The sequence below is a fragment of the Cydia pomonella genome, chromosome 2 (genome assembly GCF_033807575.1).
Source record: "Cydia pomonella isolate Wapato2018A chromosome 2, ilCydPomo1, whole genome shotgun sequence".
Lineage (NCBI taxonomy): Eukaryota > Metazoa > Arthropoda > Insecta > Lepidoptera > Tortricidae > Cydia > Cydia pomonella.
Window position 1 is genome coordinate 13,105,139 of NC_084704.1, and position 26,188 is coordinate 13,131,326.

Genomic DNA, 26,188 nt, shown 5'->3' on the forward strand with positions numbered 1-26,188 from the left:
TTATTCATAAACGTGTACTAAAGTTACGATACTATAGTATTTTATGTTTTTGTATTTTACTAACAATTATTGTGACAGTGCAAATTGAATATCGTTGTCTAAATACCTACAACACAAGCCTTATTGAGCTTACCTGAGGGGCTTAGTCAATTTGTGTGATAATGTCCTATATTTGTTATAATCTTTATTTGTTATTTATGTATAGAAGAATGTATACCGTCGTCTATAATACCCATAGTACAAGCTTTGTTTAGTTTAGGGCTAGGTCGATGTAACTGGGTTTTTATGAATAGTGAGGCAGTTGTAGTAGTAATAGTTAATAGTAAACAACATAAGAAATTTTGGTTCAATGGCGAACTGAGGGAGGGAACTAAGAGATCTCTTCCAAGTAACCTTAGAGTTGTAGATTTTATATTAGAAATTCAGATAAGCACTTTTAACACGTATTGATAAAAAAGATATTGATTTCAAATTTCACGTTTGGCTCTGCTCGCCTTGCTTCTCTCTTATCACTTGCACCACACGACACAAACAGTAATCTAGGATGTTATGCGTTATGTGTGCGCCAGCGATTGCGACGGTATGTGAATTATTCCATAATATAACGTTCGGAATGGGCATTTATTTATTTTTAAACTTCTACGTGACATAGTGATTTATAATTATCCGTGTGTAAGTAACAAATCGACGTATTTGAATGGCAGGTATGTTTAACAATAGAAACGGAAATAAAAATTGTTTTTGCAGCGACAGGCGAGAGGCGTGACATTTACCATTTGACATTCAATAACTATCTCGATAAATTCTGTACGATGACTGCAAACATTATGTAGTTTTCTGTTACCTGTCACGTTAGTAACATATTTAAGTTGCTATGTGTACTAGGTACCTACGAGTATTGATTTTCATGGTGTTATTTTTTTCACCGCAATATTACCACTTTGGAAGTGTCTCTCGCGAAAACTATTCAGTTTAGAAAAAAATGATATTAGAAACCTAAATATCATTTTTGAAGACCTATCCATAGATAACCCACACGTATGGGTTTGATGAAAAAAAATTTTTTTTTTTTAATTTTATGACGTATTAAAAAAAACTACTTACTAGATCTCGTTCAAACCAATTTTCGGTGGAAGTTTGCATGGTAATGTATATCATATATTTTTTTTAGGTTTTTCATTCTCTTATTTTAGAAGTTACAGGGGGGGGGGGGGGGACACATTTTACCACTTTGGAAGTGTCTCTCGCGCAAACAATTCAGTTTAGAAAAAAATGATATTAGAAACCTCATATCATTTTTGAAGACCTATCCATAGATACCCCACACGTATGGGTTAAATGAAAAAAGATTTTTTGAGTTTCGGTTCTAAGTATGGGGAACCCCCAAAATTTATCGTTTTTTTTTTCTATTTATGTGTGAAAATCTTAATGCGGTTCATAGAATACATCTACTTACCAAGTTTGAAGAGTATAGCTCTTATAGTTTCGGAAAAAAGTGGCTGTGACATAATCGGACAGACAGACGGACATGACGAATCTATAAGGGTTCCGTTTTTTGCCATTTGGCTACGGAACCCTAAAAAATGTTGAAAGTTAAAAAGCTATCCTAGAGTTAGCGTTAAATATTCTAGTAATAATCGGTTATATATCAATAATTATGAGAGCTATAAATACGAAGCGCACCGTACTTAACGCCGTAATGAGTGGTTGGTTTATAACTTTATAGATTTACAAGCCAAGCGTGCAATGGCGCTTTATTGAACATCAGACTATTAGCGCCGTATTTGCACGAATTATGTATGTATTTATGTTTACAAAGATGGGGATCTCAAAATATACCGTAAAATGTGCATACTTTGTGCCCCACTGGATAATTGTGATCCAACAGTTTTTATACACCGTGGGCCAATTAAACCCGACAGATTTCAAAGGTGTATTCTTGACCGCATTTAGAGACTAAAATATCATAGGTACAATGTTTTCTGAAATCGGTCTTGTTTTAGAGATAATGACAATTTCTGTGAAAATTTGTTTCCTTTATAACTTAGTCAAAAACGCCTTTTTAGCTTTGACGCTGCCGCTATGCGACTTGGTTTAGACATACCTACTGACAGATATTAAAGTTTACTTATTCGTTGTAATGATTTTTTTTCACCAAGGTGTAAATAGTATTTTAGTAGGCGTAGGCGAACATTGTAAAGGAATACGCCACGAGAATTTTTTGACCTACTTATACAACGTTGCATACAATATTTTTCCTACGAGTCAACAAAAATAAATCTTAATTTAGGTAAACAAATTACAGCAAAAGTATATAGCCAAGACGTGCGAGCATACCTTGTTCCGCGCCCGGCCCGCCCCGGGCCGCGGCCGGCCGGTCGGCGACACCTCCTCGTAACTCATGAGGCCCTGGTACTTGCTACTTGCTAAATTAATTTTTTGGACAGTTTTTTCTCAATTTTGGCCACCGTAGCCTACGGAGACTAACAAGCAACGCTAAGCGGTCTTCGTAGTCTATGGGTGTTGCTATATTACGGGTGTCACATGCGTGTTTCTGACTTATGAAGTAATTATTTTTACTATGCAACCAAATGAATATTTTGTAAGTTTGTTAGGTTGGTAGCCATTAATCGCAGTAACGTTATAGCTTATAAAAGCACAAGAGCTTTTATGAGGAATAGACAATATAGACTTTTCTTGAAATCTTTTATGTATGTTCTTATATTCGTGTTAATGAATGCATAAATGACAGATAACAGTAGAGGAGTAGGAAAAATAAATAACGTGTCGTGTGCAGAAAATGCAAAAGGATTTTTTTTTTCGGCAAAAAAAATTTTTTTTTGGCGAATTTGGCCAAAACTCATATAACATTTTTTGCTCCTTATGACCTCAGGAATGCGTGGTTAAAATCTGTCGGGTTTAATTGGCCCACGGTGTATATGAAAACTGTATCACAACCTCATATGTGTTACAGTGAATGGCATATATATCAAATTACCTATCACAATATTCGCGCGCGGACGCTGTATGTGTCAATTTCCTTGATAAAAACGACGTCACTCAATTCCTTGAAGGATGGAATTGAGTGACGTTCGCCGCCGCATAAAGTAATGCCGCGATTATGACGTTCTCTTCGACACTCATTTTATCAAGGAAATTGATACTTACAGGCTTCAACGCAGCAGCAGTAATGCAGCTGCAGTTGACGTGCGAATGTCACGCGTTTTGAAATCAGTTTGACACTATGTTTCTATTTATCAGTGGCGAGGCGCTGTGTTGGTCACATGGTCGTGGCGTTAAAGGAATTATGCTGCAATAACTGTACTGTGCCCTGAGCCTCCTATAAGCACAATGTGTAAAACAGAAGATATCTCCATATATGAAACATTTTTCAGTACACTCATTTGTTAAGCTAAATTAATTGACATGCCGTATTCAGGCTAAAATAAGAAACAGTCTAACTTACCGATTATTAACAAATCACCATCCAACGTCTGACATCTGTAAAAGAAAACGCGCATTAAACGTCAAAATTCACTTTCTAAATTCAAAATGACCGTTAAAATACACTACGAACAATGGAATGCTCGAATATACAAAAGAAAACGGGAGCGGGTCAGGTCATTCAATCATTCGATTCGTTCGGTCATCGTTTGGAATGAATGACATTGAGCTATTGAGAGGGCAAGGCCGTAACCTCTGATCATATTTGAAATCTAAGATTACATTAATTGGTGATCTGTAACGAATATTTCTAAAGGATTAACTTAGGTATAGTATATCGGTTGGATTGGTTACACGGATAAAATAAGGACCTACACTATATGTGACCGTGGTTGGAAAAACGTCCCACTTTGTCGCTTGCCATAAGGACGACGATTATTTGTATAAAGATACAAGCACATCTCATCCTTATGGCAAGCAACAAAGTGGGACAATATATACACATAACGCCAATTCAAAACTCGAGACGACAGACACAATATGGGTAAGTAGCTAAGTTGTTAAGTTTTCATCACACTTGCTCGTAAAAGATCTTATTTCATGCAGAACTAAAGGACAAAGGCCTGTACAGTTCCCGAAGGAGTTTTAGTTTTAGAAATTTAGAACCCATTTGTACAATCCAACAATACTTTAATCCAGCCAAGGTTTTTTGTTGTACAGTCAGCGTCAAATACTCCGTAGCAGTCAACGTGGCCAAATAGTTCGGTACACCATACTAAATATATAGTGTACCGAACTATTTGGCTACTTTGGTTGTTACTAAGTATTTGACGCCGACTGTATTACCATAACTAGACTACAAGCTTAGAACCCATTTGTACAATCCAACAATACTTTAATCCAGCCAAGGTTTTTTGTTGTACAGTCAGCGTCAAATACTCCGTAGCAGTCAACGTGGCCAAATAGTTCGGTACACCATATTAAATATATGGTGTACCGAACTATTTGGCTACTTTGGTTGTTACTAAGTATTTGACGCCGACTGTATTACCATAACTAGACTACAAGCAAATTTTATTGTATAGGTATATAGATATATAATACGGTATTTTTAACTGCATTATATTAATGTTTTACAACTACTTTAATGTGTTTTGATAAATCGTTACAATCTGACAGTATAGCCTGTCAAGTTTCTATATTAAACAGAAAAAAGTTGACAATCGTTTATTGGCACATTTAATTTTAATATCTAACAATACTTCCGTTCCGTGAGGGCTGCAGCCCGCAGTCTGCACCGGTCCGTCAACGCAATCTCCTGCACTCCTCGGTACGGAGTGAAAAGTGTCGAGCTTTTTTCGACTTAAAATACGAGAGTGACTCGTTTTTATTATATTGACATTTAATTTGTTTAGATTGTTGTTTTCCATGAGATATTGTTTTTTTTTTGCCTTGTATATTTTTTTATTTTCTCGCGGATGTAATGAAAAACATTGTGTGTATCACGTGCAGGAAGGGGATTAAAAAATACGACTAATATTTAAGCCTTCTAATAGACCCTCGTTAGTAATCCCCTTCTTCCCGCCCGTAAGGCACAACGTAATATTATTTATTTCATGTCATACACATATCGTTCCACCAGCGTATAGAAACCGGTCATTACGCATCTGTGCCAGCATTGATTGATAACGATATTTACAGGCATGGTTGTCTAATAGAGGTCGTCTAAGAAGTGCCTCTACAGTTATAAATATGGCTTTGAAATGTACTCAGCAGTATACATTATTTTAAAGAAACAGCTATGATTTTGGTAGGCAACAGATTTTAGTAGTAGGTAAACGTCAAATGTTTTTACCTACGAGTATAAGTAATGAATTAGAGTTTCACTAAGTAATCGTTCAAAATAACGCCCTAAAGAGGTAAGACTACGAAGCCGGGTATATGCATTCCATTATCTTTTATAATTATATTGTAGCCTACATTGCCTAACCCAAAAAACGCGGAAAATGTAACATTTTGCCCTAATTGGGTAAAAATGTAATCCCAAAATGTTTGATGCCCCAGAATAAAACAAAACCCTTTTTATTACATACGTGACACCCCATCCAACTGCAAGGACGATTTATGCTACATCGTACTAAGTCCTTTGAGTTGAGTCACATTATTAAGTTTGCTACGCAATTTGGGATGTTACCACCAAATGCTGTTTACCAATACTTGTTACCAATTGCTGACGTTGCACTGTCAAACGTATATCGAATTAGGTGAGCGAGCGCCGTCTGACGCTTGTGTCTTGTCGTGTCGTGTATCGTGAGTCATCTAGTCGCGTTTTTGCCGCCTGTCGCTCGTCTAATTAGTTTAATAGCGCCGCATTGGGGACGCCTGTTTGTAGGACACCAGGATTTTATTGCTTGCCTGTCAGATAGAAAAAAAAGGCACCGAGTTGGCACCGTTGTAGACATCAGCGCTGTCAAGTTCGAGTGAATTATGCCATTTTATGGCATACATTTTACTAATGTTTAATATTAAGCCCGCTGTTTTGTTTGTAGTTACCTTGTTCTAACATAAACAGTCATTGCCTTTACTATAAAACTAAGCATATTTTATAGACCACGGGCCAGGAGCATATTTCGTTATTCATCGCCTCCCGGCTGATACTTTGTCAGATGATAGTTTAGATGCTGTTTTAAATTTAAAAAAACCTTCAGCCGGTTGTATCGCGGTGGAAAGATGGTCAGCTGTAAAATGAACATGTAAAAAATATGCGCCTTACCACTTTATGTGCAGCAAAGTATGCGTAATGTGTAAATTGCGTAATCCGTTGATGGCTTTTCAGGCGTTACGCCTGATAAAATGCTACATGCACAGTTTCATGATTTGTTATTGCTATCATAAAAAGGTATATAGCGCTTATTTTTTACATGTTCATGCGACCAGCTGATGTTCTTACCACCGCGATATAACCGGCTCACGGGTTTCTTTTTTATGAACAATAGCATCTAAACTATCATTTGACAAAGTACTAAACGGGAGGCGATGTATTTTTTTTTGTTTTACGGGTTTCGGTGGTTTCCGTTCTTCAACCCACCAACGCAGCGGCAGCTGACGTCCACAAGGGTTCATCATACCTAGCCGTTAACCACTACACGAGTTTTCGGCCGCGAGGCGATTGGTCATGGAAATCTGTTCCTGGCTCGTGGTCTATTAGACATATTTGCTTTTCTTTACTAGATTTTTTGACCGGTATTACTCTGCACAGCATTGTACTGCTGTACTTCATGTCCGTAAATTACAACATGAAAAGGAAACTTTTCCTAGTGCTTAGCTGCAGTATCACATCATGCACTTTAAATAGGTATTTAAATACACATAATATATAGGACATTAATACACAAATTGACTTAGTCCCACAGTAAGCTCAGTAAGGCTTGTGTTGTGGGTACTTAGACAACGATAAATATAATGTATAAATACTTGAATACATAGAAAACACCCATGACTCAGTAAAAAATATTCATGCAATCATCACACAAATAAATGCTCTTACCAGGATTTGAGCCCGGGACCATGTGCTTCATAGGCAGGGTCACTACCCACTAGGCCAGACAGGTCGTCAGTAGTCAAAACATAAAATTAAAGAACTCGAATTCAACTTATCTTATTAATACCTGTCACCAAATTGTCATCAGAATCGAGTCTCTTAATCGTGCCCTATTTGGCCCAGATCAAACATGACCGTTATTAGAAAGAGGACAACAATAAGAGCGTTTAGCACGCGCACTCGCACTGGGTCAATCGGCGTGACAAATCGCGTGACACGAGGCCTGTTTTCGGGGCCCAGCTCTGTGTGAGCGAGTACAAGGAGTACCTTATTATAAATAATATTAAAAATAAATAAAAAATACTGCACGACTGTAGAAAACAAGCGTAAGCTGAGCGTAAGGCATCCGTTCGGAGACGGTTGATTTTTACGAGCATTTTACAGTTTTTTTTTTGCCGATTGCCGATCGTTTGTACATATTTACCGTGTCCTTATTAAGAAAACGTCAAACAAATGGGCAGGTTCAAGAGAAGAAAATTGTAGGTTATTTTACAAAATATGCTTTTTGACAAAATACTTGCAATACTTGCATTGCACATTTCATAGTCGGTAAAATATTTAAACACAGAGATATCTAAATCATCTGTCTGACAAGAAATCTTAAACAACCACAGGAATTTCGAAATACCTTAATAGCCGTATAATACTCTCTACATTGCGGCTTCGCAGCGTTGTAAATACTTACTTAATATTAGCACACAGGAAATGTCACAGCGGTCACCCGTTATTTGTGTGTGTGTTTAGTCCGGATGAAACCAATAGCCAATAATCCGCTAATCGCCCTCACTGCGCCCACTGCCGCCTGCTGTGAAATAGATTCAATTCAGCTAACTTTAACTGCTTGTACGCGTTACTGTTAGAACCAGGCTGGTCACGAGACCATTACGCAGACCTGACCGTGAGGAGACGCGTTTCGGTCAAAGAAGACAAATAGCGGCTCCAGGCTTAAGATAACGGGGTGCTGACGGCTCTTCCTTACGGCATCTGAATCTATTGAGCCTAGGATAACCCCCTTACATTTACAACATATTAGGACATGTTGCTAAGTAAACTACATAAGCTACGACATACCCGTCGCTCATTATAATTAAACCATAGATCAAAATAACTGACGATTGACCTACTTCGACGCCAAGTCCACTGTGCTGAGCATCTATCTGCAATCTTTATAAGTCATATTTATATTTAACCGCCCCCACTCTGTCAAATAGGAAGAGTAAAACCTACAAGTTACAAATCAAATCAAAAACCATTTATTTCGAACAAGGTCCATATCATGTTAGTTACATACTAATACTTAAATCTAGGGTTAGTATGACATGACATTAATACAAATTCTTACATAAAGTGGCATGTAGCTGCACCCAGTGCTTCAGCCACGGTGAGTCCCACCGGTCGGCCAACGTGCACAAAAACCAAACAGCCCTCAAACGGTTTTTGACATCAAGATCTTTTAGTCACGATTTGGCTCATATTTGGTCATTTTTAACCAACGTCGTGTCACACGTGACTTGGGGCTCAGGGCTCTATAGTACCGTACCCCAATTAACAAAAAATGTGTAAATACCTTTTCTACATATGCATTTAGTTCGAAAAGGTTATCACCGCAACGACTGATCTTGTTTAATGTGTCTGACATTTAATATTCTACATATCGCCGATTGCTTTCGCAAGCGCCTATAACACGTCATACCTATAATCTTAAGGCAAATGAATTTTCAACTTTAGGCATACATATTTGAATACTTTTGGGCATGTTCTCCTCCAGGCGTACAATCGTACATAAACCTTCTAAATGGACAGTAACCGAAATGTCAGTCAGTAAGAACCTGATCTAAATACCAGATCTGGAATTTACGACTACGAGTCAATGTCCTTTAAGCAAAAACCAAGCATTTCGATACGAGACGTGGATAGTTCAAACTCTAATTGGGTTTCAGTGGCAACACAAAACAGTGTAATATGTTATACACAATACAAGTACAATTTAATTTCATAAATTCATGTTATTCAAATTACGTATTAAGTATAGTAAATATGCGTGAAATAAGTACTGATGGTATATACAATTTTATTTACTTTCAGACTTCCTTCCACCCATACTCAATTATTCATGTTTTATTTAAGCCCAATCGTTTTCGTAGGTATATTGAACTGATGACTTTAATTTGTCCACTTTTATCGACTTATCTCGAATACTACAGATTCGATTACGTTTTACACTCAACCAGAAACGCTAATGGCTTTACCGATGGTTATTTGCTTCACTAATTAGAACAACGCTATACATCAAGTCACATTAATTACTACGAAGACAGATGGCAAAAAGTGTTAGAAAACCTGTTCAAAACGAAGAGGACGAGACGAGACGTACGAAGCGATGGACATATTGGACACGACAATTACGGTTCTGCAGCCTATTTAAAATCATATTATGACTTGTGACTTATCTATCGATATGACGCCGGTTGCATACTCGTATACATTTACTTTAATTCTAATTTCTTTACGCGGAACAATGGTGTTTTGATTGATGATTAATATGAAATGAAATCTAATGAAACGTCAAAGTGCTGGTACTCCCATTACGCTTTAGGCTAGCGTGGGGGTAGCCCAAACCCACTCGTACAATAAGAGTTGGCTTGTGCCCAGCAAGGGAACGTACAAGTACATAGTTAGGCAAGAAATAACCATGATATGTAAAATAAATACGGCTTATATGTATTCACTGCGTGGTATTCTCAGGCCGATTTCTGTTCGTCATTCCTTATCTAAAAGTTCTAATTTATTTTTAGAAACTCAAGTAAACCGCTCACAATCTCTCTGCTTAGCCTTAAGGTTGAGTGGTAGAGAATGCCTCGTGGCATTAAGTCCGCCTTTTGTACTATAAGATTGTTTTTCTTTTGTGCAATAAAGATTAAATAAATAAATAAACGAAGACATGCGTGTAAATCTTCTGAACTCCAGAGTCGACAAAGTGAGCACACAATGTAGTATTAACCATTTGGTTGTGTTGCTGGTTAGGAACTACATAGATTTTATCAAAATAGCTCCCACTGCAAGTACTATACACGATTTTCTACAAGTATTCCCATATATGTAGGTACTGACAAACTGACTCACTGTACTGTAGATAGTAAACGCGTATCTCGCGTATAGTGGCGCTGTTCGTTACTTTTTAAATTTACATATGTCAGTTAATAATCTCTAATTAAACCCTTTACCCCACATGTAAATTCGGACACCTTGACAACGAGTCATTTATTCATATGGCTTGTTAGAGGTGCCACCCGTCAACAAATATGAACAGCTTGTTGTTTATTTATCAACGCCGATCGATGGAGAAAGTGCCACGTAAAAGTTGCTTAACATAATTGAAAACGGTGGATGCAGATTGAACTGACGTATCTGAAGCTAAGTTTTTGCTATATTTCATTAGAAAGACAAAAAACTAGAGAAACTAAAGAGAAATTAACTGAAAGCTAGATTATTATGCTTACAGGGGCGTGTAATAATATCTGCGCAAAAGGTGACAGCTTATTTTTATTTTTTATGAAAATTGCTGTGGTGCGTATAATAAATAATAACATTTTTTTACTATTTTCATAATGGTAAGAGGCAGAAGCAACTTATATACAAGCTCAGAGCAAGCTTACATTCAAAAGCAAGTAGCGTAAGCTCCTATTACACTAGGTATATAATTATTATACATATATATGCAATTATATAATTGAATTTGTATGTATGTAGGTATATTTAAAATGTATATTTGTATAAGTATAGTATCATGGTAGTCTCGACTTGTGTCTATTTTCATATCAACTCTTTCCAATCCTGCACCAAACTGTTTCTGTTAATGGTTGACTGGTAGAGAATGCCTCAATGAGTTAAGTCCGCCATATGTACTCAATTTTTTGTAAATTTGTGCAATATAGTTTAAAGAAATAAATAAAATATAAGTATACGTGTAGATAAGAGGTTTTTTATAGTAAGTATTCGTCAGTACGAATTCTAGAAAAATCTCCATATACCTGGAAAAATAGAACCAGAAAGGTACCTACTTCCCACCGAAAGTGAAAAACCAGTGAGAAGAAAGTGTAAAAAAATGTTGACAAAAGTTCAAAAGTAACAAAACGTACCTTTAGGTATTGAAATGAATTTGGAGCTTGTTTGGACCGTGTTCGTATTTTTGTACGCAACACATACCACTACTATGGTAACAGCTCATTTGAGTCCGTAATTAACCGCCCAGTTTAATTGTTTCTTTACATTAAACCCGGATTAAACTTGTAAATCTAGCTGGCAGGTTCACGGGCGCAATTGATACCGGTTGACTTTCACACTCCGCGGCACATCCGAGAGAAATTCTCGACCCCAGAACCGATTGGTCGGAAATACCATATAATTAGCCAATACATATGTCTCACAAGCTCTGACAGTTATAACACTAGTGAAGCGTGCGGCTTTGCCCGCATAGCGAAAAGAGCAGCCTTGACACCTATCACATAGGATAGAATATGCCTCAGGAAAATTAAGATCCCGTTCTGATAGCAGACAGAAAATATATTAAGCCTGTGATACCTACTAATTTTCATATACCCGGGGTCCTTCCTGTTTATCTTTATAGACTTTAAAAAGGAGGATAAAGTGCGTTGTACTGCACGCCTACTTTGGTTTGGTTACTTCGTAGGCCCAATTTTAATTTTATAATATCAGAAAAACGTGAGCTTTTAGATGTTAGATGTAGGTTATACGACCAGTTAACAAAAAGAAAATGTTTTTATCACAACGTTTTGATTCTGTAGAATGGCATGCAATTGTTTGATTAAATTTTATGCATTTAAGAAAGTGGATTAATATTAACTACTTTAACAAAAGCACAATGTCTAGTCAGGAAGACAAAAAACACTTGTCAGTGTCACTTATATATAGCAGTGATTTATATATTTAAGAGTCAACGAAGAATGAATACGTGAAACGAAGCCGTCACTTACAGTAATGCTTTAGATTAAGTACAAGCTTAATTAAAACACACAATAGCAAACCGGTAAACCGGAACGGTACACCAGTTAAATTTCCTACGAGGTGACAGGTTTTTAAGGCTCCGTACAATAGTTAAAACGTACAGAAAAAAAGTGAAATATATTCTTAGCTCACAAAGTACCCGCCTTATAAGTACATAAGTGCATACATACAAAATTCAACAATCCAATATTTATTTATTTATTTTATTTATAACGAAGTAGCTATGACCGCGGAAACACCAGAATTAGCTCCCTTCGCCTGAAATTTCTCGTGAAGTTCGTTACATGTTCTGATAACGTTGAAGACTGGATAGAAGAAATTTACACTACTTATAATATAAGGACCAGATATATTATCCTTTAATGTTAAAATGTTGCGTACGGAACCATCTAGCATACACAAGACAAGTGTGTTTTCGCGACCACAAAGTCTACAAATCACCATGGTATCATTTCGGACCTGTTTTTTTGGTAACAAACTAGCGCTAAATTTCCGTTTGGTTTGATTTATGAACAATACAGTATAAATAACACTGCGCAATGACACAGATTCGTTAGACAAAATCTAGATCGCGTTTTATATTTAAGTTTATTTTAGAAAAGCGTATTTTTTCATTCATAATTTCATATAGGGGCGGCACTGCAATAGTAGTCTTATTAACAGAGGTTACGGGGCATAATGATTTGCATGTAGCCCTTGAAATAATTTTGATTTTTCTGACAGACTGATTTTGTGGTTTGAGTTTGGCAATCAAGGTGTTAATGATTTAAGTATCAGGCTACTGTGGATTGCAAAAAAAATGACCTGTCTAGTTCTTTAGCAGAAGTTGGATACCTTAGGTACTAATCTGCTTAGGCGAGTTGAGTACAACCAAATTTATAAATCTCATCAAAAACATATTTTCCTGTAAAACGTTGCCAGATGTCAGATCTTTTGTAGACTCTACAAGCCTTAACTTCACAAACTCTACCTCAGTCAAAATATGTGGTTGGTATTATTTTTTTATGATACAATAGTTATAATAGTAACGAAACGGCCAAGCTATTTTGACTAAGGTGTAGAGTTTGTGAAGTCGGGGCTTGTAGAGTTAGAAACTTGACTCTACAAGAGATCTGATAACTTTTTTACAGTGCGAGCCTTATGGTTTCGTCTTGGAAACATTTTACATGAAAATATGTTTTTGATGGGATTTCACTTCTTTTTGTAAGTTTCTTATGACAATCTTCCATCCCCTAATTTAAAGGGTTGGGGTGATTTACTATTTAAAATCCTGAAATACTTATCTGGAGGCATCTTTTATACAATCTGCTTTTTACTGATTCCCCATACAAAATTCAACCCCCTTATTACCCTTACGGAATGATTTTAGGGTTGAAAATATAGAATATCCTTCCTCTTAACAGAAACTATCAAATTTTTCATAACAAATTTAATTAAATCGGTTCAGCGGTTATTGATTCCCCACACAAAATTCTACCCTCCTTTTTACTCGTCAGTGACGAAATCGGTTTTTTTTAAATATGAATAAAATCTAAAGTATAAAAAGTCTTAAACTATGCAATTGAAAAATTGTATACTTAATAATTCCACTATTGAGATCATATCCCGAGAATTTTGTTTATCTGGTATAATCCAAAGCCAAGTTATCAGGATTCAAAAAAATTACGAAGCACTTATTAAGAAAAGGTTGGTAGTGCCCTTGCGCTTCACTTTGCTCGTCTCGTCGGGGGCACTGGTAATGCCCCCATATACACAAAATAGTGTCTATCGTTTTAATTTTAAAATATTTATTTATTGAATACAAGTTCAAACGTGGAAACAACAAAAATCAGAATTATAAAAAAACCACATTAGTAACCCAAAACCATATTAACTAAATGGAAATCAACATTACCAAGAATATATTTTGGTCGGGACATTTGCCAATTTGCCTAGTGTTTTCCGACCTTGAGATTGAGATGTATTAAAATGACTCACATGGAGAATTTATAACATTTGTGTTTGTTTGTATTAATATGTTGATCCTTTTTTTTTCAACTGCCAGCTACGGTAGTGGATATCTAAGAGAAGCAAGATACTTACTCGGAGAGATTCCAAACATACGAGATTAACTTTTTTACGGGAAAATGAGATAAGTAACAAAATTATAACGTAGGTAATAAGCTATTAGAATGGGGATTTTATGACAAAACCTAGTTAAATAGATAGAAAATGAGCAATTTATCACAATAATATGAACACAAAAAAAAAATGGAAATGATGGAATGTACAAAGGCTTTCAAAGTTTCTAAATTTAAGTTTAGTTTCAATTTCCAAAAGTCGCTGACGGACAGACATACATGACGAAACTATAAGGGTTTACTAAGGAAATATAAAACACAATAACGCAATATTTTACCACCTAAATCTGAATTTTCTTGTTTTCCATTCTCAATGATCGTGACGTCACGATCACTTGCCGTTTTATTAGGGACGTTTCGTGAGTAGAGTACGATATTATCAATCAGACTTTGACTATCATTTCTGATATATTTTTATATTGTTTCAATGGAATGGTCCTATATAGACATTTGATCCTCAAAACAAACCTAATCGTCTACTATTCATAAAAACTTGTCATCTAGCCCATTTGCGAACAGTGGTCAGAATATGAAAGCACATGTCAGGTGGCTTGAAAATATGATCGTCTACTCAAAAAGTAAACAAAACTATATTCTTTTATTGCCAAAATCATCAAATTTCTGATTTATGTGTATCCATTAACCTATTCCCTTGAACATAGGGTCTTCCGCAGAATCAGCATTTTGTCAAGAAAATTATTTGCACACTATATTACAACGAGTTCACAAATAACATTCTAATTATATTATTTTATTGAGTTATTTCTTGGCTGCCATAAGCTGATGAATATAATTTTGCGTCGCGGCCAGATGGGTCAAGATTTTGTTCACGTCGCAGCACCGCACAATGGGCATTGACAATTTACTTCGTGTCACGCCTAACTGTTTGTAGGAATGCAGGTTACTGATACACCTTTCATAATTTCCGATGAACACAATAGCTAGCCTACCTATACGGAGAATCCGCATTTAGGTTAAATAAGTAGTCACAGATTTTTTTAATTATTGCGAGTGTTTTTCTTTTAAACATTTTATTGTTACAAGCAAGCAAGTTATGATTTCAGAAAAAAACGGTATTATACTAGATAATTGTAATCGTAAATGGACTGTTCAATCCTTTAAAGTCTTTTACATACAAGTTAAATCGACCTTAACGTACTTATCTGTGGTCTAAAGCCGACTATACACACCTGCCCCAAGTCCGTCCAACGGGGATACGCCCTAATGAAAATACATCTTGAGAATGGCTACGTATAAAGCGACCTCAAAGGTTTACAAATTCAAAATTACTCACAACTATCATTAGTGATAAATCTCGATTTAAAGTATTTGCTTCTAACATCCTTGGTTAGCTACAATTACATCAGCTTGGCCTGCACAACTAGAATGATAATCGGCCGATATCCCATCTAGATTTTATTCAAGCACAAACAGGTAAACCCAAAGGAAAGAATGCGCATATGATTGTCAGCTTGCCAACTGTGGAGTGAATGGAAACCAGTGATCGAATGCGAAGGCTAAGAAAAACTAGACGAATGAGTAATGTTTCGAAATAGCTAGCAATGAGCGATTTGCATTCAATGTCGTTAGAAAACAGGCTAAAGTCACTGTTGTGACAGAAAATTCTTTGTCTGTAAGTTAATTGAAATCAACTCGGTTAGTGTAAAAAGTGAGGGACAGGTCAGGTTATAGCATTTAAATCACGAAAAGAGAAAACCTTTCTTAAACATACTCCTGCTAGTAATACTTCTGAAAATACAATAAAGCCGTTTTTTGTTTGGTGATATTTAATATTGCTTGCTGAAAGACATCAAAAGTTAGGATTAAAAAACAATGTCTTGCGTTTTTAAAAATTCGGACAAGAGTAAAGCTAAGCGACTTTTCGGTGGATAACTCCTGCAAAACTTCATGCAAAATCTGTAATGAAAGAAGCATCATACATTACCTAAGCATTTTAAAGTTTGACAACGTGAGTTAAAATGTTCGTAGATAAGCCCGACACATAACGAGCCAACCTACTTTTTCATAATTTAATGCATTGTCAATTCCACTAGAGTCGTAAAACTGCTTTATGGCATTGTTTAATGGAAATATCAGTGATAGGTATAATAATCATACTTATATACATACATAGGTTCTAACTATTTAGAGCCAATCGTCCATGCTGTTTTTAATACAGTCTTGTTTTGTGGTTAGTTTTACATAAATAACCATAATCGCATTGAAATTCACAATATCTTCAGTGTTCTTTTATTGCAATTTTCCATTGTTGCTAAACGAAATATTAAACCCCATACCATAAAGCACAGCCACATTAGCAATGCAACGCGCAATCCATCATTATGCATGCTCAATGCATGCTTTGAAAATGTCCTTGTAAAAGACCATGTCATCTCGATCCTTTGTCACAGGAATTTAAATCTTATTTCCATGTGCTTAATAGTCGTAGGACAAGACAGAGAGTAGTATGGTCTTGCGCATGACAAGACACTCATAATAACGGGTAAGCGATTCTGTCAAGAAAATGTTAAATAGCCGTTTGCGGTATACTTTATACGTACTTAGTGGTCCATTGTTAGAGCTTGTGCAATATTAATTTAAAATGTAAACCTTAGCCTTGCGATCTTCAATTTTCAAAGCTGATCCTTAACGAACCATACTCGCATGCACGGGCCGTCTGTATGCTAATAAACATAAATTAAAACGCATTATTATCGGGAACCGGGGAACAAAGTAGCAGAATCAGACCCAGACGAATAACTAATTGAGCGTTAATGTACGGACATCGAACCCGCACTCGGGTAAACAATTGCAACGTGAAATTGATAAAAACATGTTGTGTGTGAGAAAATGGTTAAATTATTGTATCCAGAAACATGTGCTATAAAAATGTTGACTGGGATATTTAAGTACATATACGTATATATCAAAAGATAACAACTCATTATACTTATAGCAACATATTGGACAAATATTATAGGAGGGCTATGAAGCAATACCAATTTTATCCTCAAAGAGAAATTACGGTCTAGAAGTTATCTAACTTTCAGGACCTGGGACAGTTCTATATCTAGTTCATTTTATTGTAAATATGGTTTGAGTTATGAGATTGGTAAATATGGTTTTTTCTCAGGGTTGCTCCTCTGTAATTCGGGTACCAAAACCACAAAAACTTTGTTTACTTCGTGAAGAAATCTGTTCCGAAATGTTTATGCATTTGTATATTGGATACAATATCGTAGAACTGTGTTACGCAAAAACAACAAACGGAAAAATGTTCTAAAATATCACGAACACGGCTATTACGCAGTTACAATAATGGTAACTATATCGCGTTACAGTGAGCAGAAAGGTAACAAGGCAAGGTCGGTCACTATGTACCTACCGCTGAGCAGCAGCTACACTGTCGTGTGTTGGTGCTTTATTCATTTAGATTTTTGACAACCTGTGGAACTAAGTAGTGCATCCGTCCGGCGCACTGAATATGTACGAATACCTTTATAAAATCTAGGGGTAAATTTTTCATGTGATATCGCGATCTCTCGCAAACAAATAGCAATAGAAATATCGCTTATCAGGGAAAATTTACTAACTACTAAATAAAATAATAAATTTACTAATAAGTTTGTGGATAAAATAAAGAATATAGGTAAGAATATTGCTACTTTTTAAATTGTAAAGTGTAAGTTCTAAATCTTTTTTCATCTATATTTCAGGTACGTTCTTGTACTGTAATTTTTAATATTTTTATTACATAATAGTTGGAATCATTTTTGTGTTCCTTACGCGCAGACCACTTAAAATGTGTAGTATTTAAGGACAGCAAAGAGTATTATCTAACATAAGATCTGTAAAATGTTGCATTCACTTAACTAAATTTACGTAAAATTATGTTCACCGCAGTCTTTTAATACCACCACGCATCAATGGCTATTGGGCGCTGCGCTGGCAAACACTAAATTAGTTCCACTTTCCAATATTAAACCAGCTTAAAAGAAACTACGTCCATTGTTTTAGCAACTCTACACTAAAAAGCTAAGAAAATCGTTTTTAACTTATTAATTAGCGAAATAAATAATCTTAAATAATAATAAAAAGTCAGTCGTTAAAAAGCGAAACTTCATTAAATTGTTAACCAGTTTTATGTGCACTAGGCTTTACCGTCTAGAATATAATCGATACCTGGAATAGAACCGATCTAACTAATCGTTAAATGGCAAGTTGTGTCAGTTGCGTCATTAACAAATCATTCTACTTGACCCGCCCATACTTGACACAGTAATAGGAACGAGTATTGCTACTTCAACTATTTTTATCTGCTAATTCAAAACGTGAATAGGCGAATTCAAAACGTGAACTAAAAACATTCCACTAAACCACACCTTTTTGAAGCCTATTAAAATCTCACTCACTCCAAAACTACCTTTCATAGCAATTATTATAAGACCATTTTTTACTTTTCAAATTACACTAAATCCAAGAGTTCCCACAGGCAATCAGTGAGAAAATGGCCGACTTGCGTGGCTTGCCGTCCAAAATGTTGAGATCTTCTCTTCCCCCCTTTGGTTTAAGAAACTTCACGCGTGTAACAGCTTGACGGTGAAGAGTTAAGAGGTCTGGATAAACTGGTGTTGATAGTTGTAGTCGTTAGACCGATGAGCCGTGCCTTCCGGATTTTCTGTAGGTATTGTTGGAGGTTTCTCACATTACGTTTGTCTAGTAAGATTGGACAACATATTATGCAAACAAAAAAAAAGATGTACTTAATGTTAAGCCCAGTTGTGTTTCCGGTTGACATTGACTATCATTTTTATAAACATTTTTTGTTATCATAAAAAAAAAAACAAAATACTTAACTATCAATTCAAATGTTACTTTGGAATTTATCTAGTGCCTTAGCTTACTTATTTAGTTGTGTCAAATTCCCAGTGATGAAAATGGATAGAGGACAATAATCATCACACATAGAGGCGATTTCACTAGCGTCGGTACATAAAGTGACATTCAATGGTTGCTGAAGCAGAAAACTCCGAGAAAACCCGACACGTTCTCGTCTTGTTGTAATGAACCGCACTGCAGTCGCACTAGAAATAGACGCTGTTATTTTTAACTAGACGGCACGGCCAGACAAAGAGCCCTTTGTATACCTCCAAATTGAAACAAAGACTCAAGCACAAGCAAACACGTTCGTATTATGACAATATATAGAAGTGTGAACCTTAACAGGTAACGTTTTAAGCTCAATTTCCATGAGGTCAGAGGTACCACCTTACTTTTTAAATCTCTCATATCTAATATGCAAAATCGCGGATACAACTTTAACACCTGGATATAAAGACGCAACTTCGTAGAAAAACTTGTAAACTGTTGTGTTTAAAGCATGTTTTTAAACCCATCTAGGCTTGGTGAGGAAACTGCAGGTCTTTGAGTACTTTCATCTTCCCTGCTTATCTGTCGACGTATACGAGTATTTCCCCTTTCCCCTAGTACTAAAGGTTACACTAAAAGGGTTGTTACAATAGTTGAGGGTAAGGTAGCACTCCACTGAAACTGATTCGTCTCTGTCTGGGAAGGGTGCAAGATCAAGTACAAGTAATGATACGTGTGCAACTTTTCTTTTATGTATTTTTACGGAAAGAAAGTGATGTGCTTCGTCGTAGCAGTATTTAGAAATATAAAACGTCAATTAAAATAGAGTGAAAATACTAACTGGGATCGCCTAATATAAAGATCCTAAACTATAGTAAAACGGTCGGAATTCCGTACTAAAAAGATCCCAAACGAAAACGGCCAGAATTCCGAACTAGTCTTGGCAAATGACCTCGACTGGAAAAACGATATGAAACGTAATTAAATTTAATATAAAAGTAACACAACAAAAGCTATAAAATAGTTGAAACATCAGGATGTCCGTGTTTACTGAGCCGACGTCTGCGAACTATATTTAACTCCACCTGGTGCTGGAAGCGCAAACAAACCAGATGAATGGAATGATCTAGTTTCAATGTAAGTACTTTTTCAAAAACATTTCAAAACAAACAACAATACAACGACCTTATGTGGTAGCGATCTGGAACTTTAGGTAGTTCTGAAGACTATGGCGTAATTTCTATGAAGGCACTATACCACTGGGCGTACCTAACGATAACTTTATATTTTTAATTTTTTATTATTACTTACTTTATATTTTTTATTACTATTTTTTGCCAATATTTATGTTCCTAATTTATGTAATTATTCCAACATGTCGTAATATATAAATAAACCCATAGTACAACAGAACCTACCGTGGTCAGCAAACGATTATAAAAATGACAAGTGTCAAAAGTCATATGTTTAAGTCCCACCTACGTATATTGACAGGAACAAACACAACACGCCTACCCATTCCGGTAGTCGGGAATGTATGGGAATAACTTGTATTTCTCGTATGATCTGTTTGAACATATCGCTTGCTCAAACAATACCTATACTACATAGTCCTTGCAACAATATGGGCAAAACAGACATAAGAAAGTCATACAGAAAATAATGAGATATTCAACATTGAAACGTAATAAATATAAGAGCCTCGGTAGAGAGTACCATTTGGCGTAGAAACTCTAGGTCCATGGGGTCCCAGCGCGTACAATTTTTTGCAGAAATCGCGAAGCGTCTGGTTGACGTAACTGGTGACCGAAGAGCTGGCGGCTTCCTCGCTAACGTATCAGCATTGCGATACAACGAGGAAATGCCGCAAGCATACTTGGTACAGTGCCTCGAGGGCCTAGATAAAGTAACACACTGTAAATATTATTTAAGTAAAACTGCTTTATAAAGAGTGCCTAATAACTGTGATTAAGCAGACATCGGCTACCTGTTGCGAAATTCTATTTACATAAATAAGATAAAATTTAACTGCATGAAAGATATCTGCTGTTTAAGAAGCGATATATAGGTATGCATAGTAATTTTATTAAACTTGATGCTTTTAAGAAATTCAGATTCATTTTATAGGCGATATAAAAGATAAAAAAGACCCCCTTATTCGAGGACGTTAACATGCTGTAAAAAGTATGTTGACGATATAAAATAATAAAAAGCAGTTAAAAATGTCAACATTATGGCCAGTTTGTTTTAAAGCTTCAATATATAAAAAGGTCACAACAACTTATAACATGTAGTTAAGTGGGTTAAAATTTAAAATGTATACTTTTATTTTGACCTAACAAAATTCGCAAAAGATTATATCGAAATGTTAATGGCAATCACTGCCAAGACGTTATATTACATGGTAGCTGTTGCAGATTCACTAAAAGTTACAAAACCAACGGTCGTTAATGGAGACAAACTTCTCAATATCTCATGATTGAACTCATTATATTAGGGGACTGTAGGAAATAAAACTAAAAAAAAAAATTTTGTTTATGAAGCAAACAATATTTGTAGCGACAATTGTGATCGATTTATGATTAGACGAGGATAATAAATATGTACATATGTAGTTATTTTAAAATTGTGGGTAATGCCATGGATTTGATCTGAAAAATAAAATATTGTTTATTAGATATTCGCCATTTCCATTTAACTTGTTTTGACGAATGACATCCAACCCTAGAAACAAGGTCCAAGATATCTACTTAGTCAATTTTCAGTATCTTTGTTGTAATACTAAAAACATTACATGTTTATACATTCAAACAGTGATCATTTCAACTTGACTCTAGATAGCCTGCCCATAATTTACCTTACCGTCCTTTAAAAAGCTGTTTTTTCGGAACCCTTTCCTTTATCTTCATCCCATACCTGACCGAGCCATAGTTTAAACAAGAATCCACTGTTCCCACAGCGTAACGAATTGTGATACTCTAACAAAAGAACCATTTGCGCCATCGGTTGCGTCGGCACCAATTAACTCAGTCTATGGCACTTTGTTAAAATTAAGATGCCATTAGTTTTTATATTATTGCAAGTTAGCACGATTGCTCATTTGAATTTATTTGCCTGACCTTGGCACAGGAGAATATGCATTGTGGAATGTCATTGATCTCTTTACTTAACTCTGTATTTAAAAATCGGCCAAGTGCGTGCCGGACAACACACAATGGAGAGTTCCGTACCTTCATACAATACAAAAAGCCATATAAGCAAACGGGCGTACCTTTGCGGTACTTACGTCTTTTTAATGGTGTACCCTTATTTTACCGCCAAACTTTTTGCCGAATTTCATTCTTAAACTAATCCCACATTTTCATTAAAATTAATTATATTTCTTTGATTATTCATTTCAAAGAAACATACTTTGTAACTTAATTAAAACTCAAAATATTTATTCAAAGATTTTTAAATAAATTAAAGTCTGACTGTAGAATTATTATTAATCGAGTATTAATTGTACGGCAATACAGTTCACATAATATTGATTTTAACTATACCTATAATACTCTCAGTTTTACTATATTACTAAATTAACCTTTCACCTAGTGTTCACTTAAATTAAACCAACAAACAATAAACTAGTAGCTCTGTGAGCTGTAGACCTACTCGTTTAGGTATAGGTTAACTATTAAAAGAGATCCCTCTTAGGGATAAGGTCGTCTTTATACTACACAATTGCTGCAGTCAATATTTCTTATTTTTTGAAAGTAACTAATCTTAGTAGATTAGGACAATTAATAATATTTTTTAGAATTTTAAACAAAAACATAACGTCTAAGTATATCCTACGGTTAAAAAGGGAAGGTACACCAAAATGTTTCGCCGCCAACGTTGAATTTACAAAATAAGTACCTGTTCTATAACTTAAAGATTTTAAGAAAATGTTTTGAATTCTCTCCAAACGGTCAATATGGACTTGGTATTGTGGTGTCCAAATTACACTCCCGAATTCGAGGATACTCCTAACTAAAGAATGAAATAATAATTTATAAGTACAGTGAAACCTGGTTAAGAGAGAGTTCAAGGGACCGTCATTTTTTTTCGCTTATAGAGGTTTCTCACTAATCCGAGTTTCTAGCTTATAGAGGTACAAGGAAGTCTCTCTCACTTACAGAGGTTATTCAATAATATGCAAAATATTTTGTTATAAACGAGATAAGCATAATTTATTAGAGTAATCAGTTTACAATGAAATCAAATAATCTAACAATTTTATTTAAAGAAATCCGTTTTTTTTTTGTGTTTTTGATTTTATATATTTAGTGCACATTTTTCCAATTCATATATTTTATCAAACATAGCCCTATCAACAACTGCTGAGTATTCAAAAAACTTGTGGAGCGTTTCCAAAGCCTTTAAAAGCCTTTCCTTCGGAGCACTGAGACTTTATCGAATATTTGAATTTTATAATTTTATAAAAGGTAGATTCTGCTAATCCAAATTCACTTCGTATTTCATTACGTATCTTGCCCGATTCAAAAGCATTAACAATTCTGAGCTTATCATTTAACGACAACACGTTTATTTTTTGTTTTGACATTTTTTGTACCGAGCATTCCTCTGTAAGTATAAAGAAAACAAAAATATACACAGTTCCTGAAAAATAAAGAATGAGTCATACATTGCCAGTATTCAATTGCCGCTTATAGAGGTTCAGGCAAGAGAGGCTCTCCGTTATAGAGGTCAGGGCGAGAAAAACGACTGTCGCTTATACAGGTTTTTGCTTCTCACTTATAGAGGTTTTTGGGGGGTCAAAGTCCGGGACCTGAGAATTATTCTCACTTATAGAGTTTTCTCGCTTACCCAGTTCTCTCTTACTCAGGTTTGACTGTATTTGGCCGTTTGTAGGGCTGTCCGACACGAAGAATCATTCCTTAAATATATATGGTATGGTTCAAAAGTAAGAAACATTACTTCGACTTTCGGAGCAATTATTTCCAAAAGTATACCAGTTTACCAGTGTATGCTTATTATTTATCGCTATTTTTAAAGATCTATCGACCACAGGTTAATTTACTTGATTTTTCCACTTTTAGTTACATGTATGAAATGGCCCCACCTAAATACTTTTATAAATATTAATTTTTAAACTACGGACGGATGGATGGACGACGGACATGACGAAACTAATAAGGGTGCCGTTTTAGATATATTGTCTACGGAATCCTAAAAATGATATTGTAATATAACAAACATTGATTTTAACTTGATCGGGTGCTTTTACATACTGACTATGAAATATGAATACAAAGCACGTAAAACGAACAAGTTACACTCGAATAATGTTGGCTGATATTTATATATTTTTAGTAGTGTGGCAGTAAAATACCTTTTATATAGAATATATCTCAAATCTTCTAGAGCAAACCGCTAGTAATCGTAAAGAGCTATTATTGCAAATGCAAAAGAGGTCAACTCTAAAAGTGGTAGAGTGCCGACTGCTTCCCCCGGTTCAATAAAGTGTGCAGTTTACCAGCAGCCGTCTCGCGTTTATTTCGTTTATCGGATCAACGGGAAATAATTTCATTTGTAAATTATACTAGCCCTCGCGTGCAGCTTCACGCGCTGTCTTAGGATTTTGGTCAATTGAGTGGTTCTAAAATGAGGAGCTCAACAACAATTAAAAAAGGTAATCACGGTTTATATCCTGGTCGATTTAAGTCTAATGCCAACCTGTCAAATTTTATCGAATCCCTATACCTGGCTCAATCATGTACTTAGCAAACCCGACTGTGACATCAAGTCATGAAACCACGCAACCAGCAGGACACGGTTGTGGCTTAAAATACGTGAGAAACCCGTTTTAATATATCTAATATGGCTTTGTCTCACGAAAGTTTTGTTATTAAGATGACTAATATTGGTAATAAAGATGATAAAACGTGCAATTGGAATCGGTAACTCCTATTTATTAGGTAAATACAAAGCATGCCAGCAGAGAGACAACCTCAATACTTATAAATAGGTATACGAATAATATCTTCAGCTTGCGTTCAACCATCTGACCGTCGATTATTATACTCACTTCAATTTTAATGGTCTTGCTTCAAAATGGCATTAAGATTTACCGCTTATCTTCCTGAATCAATTACAGAATTGTAAAACCATGAACCGTTAAGGCATTAAAACATGCGTTATCTTCTTCCGAGAAAGCGCTGCCCCAATTGGCCCAATTGGCCCATTTGGCCCACCCTGGCACATCACGAATAATCTTGAATCAGTTCAGTGGGCGGAACCTTGACACGATCTGAAGACAATCGGATTAAAAAGTTCCGTTCGAGAAAACATTGTAAATTCACGTGGACAAATCGAGGACTTTGCTGATCATTGCTGGCTCGTTGAGCGTTGACTGGGCTTGTACACAAATGTACGGATGGATTTATTTTGCGTGACGATTATGAGTTTGGCACATAAGTGTAACCGTAACAACGACAACAATATTTATTCAATTCAATATTCAACCTACCAGGATTGCATATTATTCAACGGTAAAAGATGTAGATATTTAAGACGGGTTATTTTGATTTAAGGGGGTGTTTAGAAATACCTTTTTTATATGAAAGCTGCTACAAACCGGCTAAAACAATTCAAACCTGAAGATCTAGATATCGAACTACAATTAATTCAATCGAATACTTAGCAAGAGATAAATGTCACTTTCGCTCAAAGCGTTTAACAGATAAGAGATAACCGGAAAATATTGGCACAGATTTACCGTGATTAATAAAGACAATGCTACCGAATCAGATAAAAGCAATCCTAAGAGGCACACTTGAAGAATTGAGACAAACGACTGGAGAAAGTTCGTATTGTATGCAAAAATATTGATACAAATTTCGAATTAATATTATGTAGATTAAATTGTCGATTTCTTTGAACGAAGGCCGATCTCTATTTAACGAAGAGTGTGTGGTTTATAGAATAATGAAATAAATACACTCGAGCATTTCAGCCAGTAATCTTATAAATGTTCAGTAAAACTGTTGAAAACAATAGCCGAATAACTTGTATGTAAACCATGTGTGACTCTTTTAGGGTAGTCATTACCCGAAGGGTAATAATGAAATAAATATACTCGAGC

General features: G+C 35.6%; 1 protein-coding gene across 3 annotated transcripts in view; it reads right to left on the reverse strand.

Annotated features, from left to right (window-relative positions):
- LOC133534426 (LIM domain only protein 7) overlaps positions 1-26,188 on the reverse strand; it is a 204,097-nt gene that overhangs the window by 167,161 nt on the left and 10,748 nt on the right. For all 3 annotated transcript variants that reach the window (XM_061873533.1, XM_061873531.1, XM_061873534.1), the window contains exon 2: positions 3,467-3,501. The gene's annotated coding sequence lies outside the window, so the exon portion shown is untranslated. The remainder of the gene's footprint in view (positions 1-3,466; positions 3,502-26,188) is intronic.